The sequence below is a fragment of the Sitophilus oryzae genome, unplaced genomic scaffold (assembly GCF_002938485.1).
Source record: "Sitophilus oryzae breed Bouriz unplaced genomic scaffold, Soryzae_2.0 scaffold_1583_pilon_pilon, whole genome shotgun sequence".
Taxonomy (NCBI): Eukaryota; Metazoa; Arthropoda; class Insecta; order Coleoptera; family Curculionidae; genus Sitophilus; species Sitophilus oryzae.
Window position 1 is genome coordinate 731,192 of NW_022146262.1, and position 2,129 is coordinate 733,320.

Genomic DNA, 2,129 nt, shown 5'->3' on the forward strand with positions numbered 1-2,129 from the left:
TGCCAGTTCTCCCATAAGAAGTGTCATCCACCTGATGGGATCAATAAAAAATATGCCTGAACGTTAATTAATTTAAAAGTTAGTAGCTAGTACTAGCATTAGCAGTTCTTTTATTATTTTAGAATTAGGTTCTTGAAGAAGGCCCCGCGATGCCTGTGCCCCTATCTGTTTCTCTAGTGGACATTCTGCTTTTTCCTGATCTAGTGTTTTGCTGTACTACGGTTTATATATTTGGGTATTCCCAGTACTGGCTCTGGACCAAGATAAGATTCCAATAATCCTTGTCTTGCTAATTCATCATTCATTGCCTTGGATGCCGCTCTGGCCCGGTACCCAGAGTAATTTATTCCTGCTCCTTTCTACCAGAGCCCCCAGGCATATCCAGGCGAGTCCCCTAATTCTTTACGTTGTACATACATTCATAAAATACTCTTCCAATGCAAATTTCTTTGGTGATGGTAATTTCTCCTAAGGTAGTTTTTTGTACCGTCAATAAAAACCGTGTATGTATTTCTTTAAGTGATTAATATAAAATTCCTCGATTTCGTGATTAATGATCATTAAACGATATTTAATACCGAAACAAAATTCTTAAAGGTAAATGGTAATAACAACGCCATGGTAACGATAGCGTCATTACAGTCTTCTGCGGTGTGCACGAAGGAAAATAATATGTAGATCTAAAAATGTAATTAAAGTATCATTATAAACATGATAATATAATTTATCTAATAGTGGACATTTGTAATAGCCTGATATTTTATTGTTTTTTTATAATTATAATATATTTTAAACAAAAATAGATTGAAGTTTTGTGATTACAGTGATATATAAATTTATATGATTTTTTAACAAATTGCTCGCTATTTTATGGCAAATTCTGAAGCTCTGCAAACCTTAATCAAACCTTAGGGTGCGAACATAGTGGAGGCAGGTTTCTGCTTTCCGGCAGCCAGCGCCGTCTCTGGGCGCCTATTCTTGATCACTCGCATCTTCAAATATGGCTCACATCTCGCATCTCCGAAAAAGCCATATAACAATACACGTGATGCGTAACTTTGCGTATATGCATCACGTGTATTGTTATATGGCTTTTTCGGAGATGCGAGCTGGGTTCGGAAAGTAGCTAATTAAGAGGAAATTTACCTGATTAACTAACCTAACCTAACCTAACCATATTGAATCGCCGCGCCCGCCGCGCCAGGAGGCCACACATAGGGGTATTTGGTCTATAAACCTGGCCAAAAGTGATATTTTTTTATTTTCATTTTTATTTTAACTGAATACAAATCTATAAATACTAAATGTAAGCACGTTTATTAGCTTTTTTAAGTCGTAAGTTGACTATCAAATAAATAATATATTTCAATTATAAGTACGAATTATCTTGAGTGTATTCTGAATATTTCTAAGATTATAAAATAGTGGAATTTTTGTAGTGCTTTTTTGCAAATTGTTTATAATAACTGTCATGATGGATACAGAGCCAGCTGGCAAGTCCTGTTTTATGCCATATTTTTTTGAAACGTTTCCTTCTATTCTATTTCTTTATAATGTTTTATATTTAAAAAATCAGAGGGATTTTTATAAGGTGTAAGACTATTCGGCAATATTCCGCATTGAAATTAGTATCCGTTCAATGCTTAAAGTCTCCAGCGTTGGAATATGTACAAAAATCTTGCCAATATTTGCCACTGCCAAAAAACATTGATTTAAATAGATTCTTAAAGAAAATAGTCTTTACCCTATAACACCCATCCTCGCTCAAATATCGTCGATAATATACAAATTACTTTCTTGTTCTAGCATCCTCATCCAATTGCTTGGTTTTGCACAGAATGGCCCTATTTGATCGGTGGAAAGGGTTTTCAGAGTAGAGGAAAAAAATATTGTGTAGGAAAAACAAAATGAGGTTCCATATTAGCACCCTCTCCTCTAATAATTAATATTACTAGCAAAAAAGCAAAAAATCATAAAACATAATTTTGGCCAACTTTTAGTTCTTAATACCCTCTGTGCGCCGTCGGCTGCAAAGCAGAAATAAATAAATTTTCGTTCCGGTAAAAGCGAGAACGCCGATGAACGCTGGTTGACGGCTCCTATCTGCTTTCACTGTGAACTAGCCGATT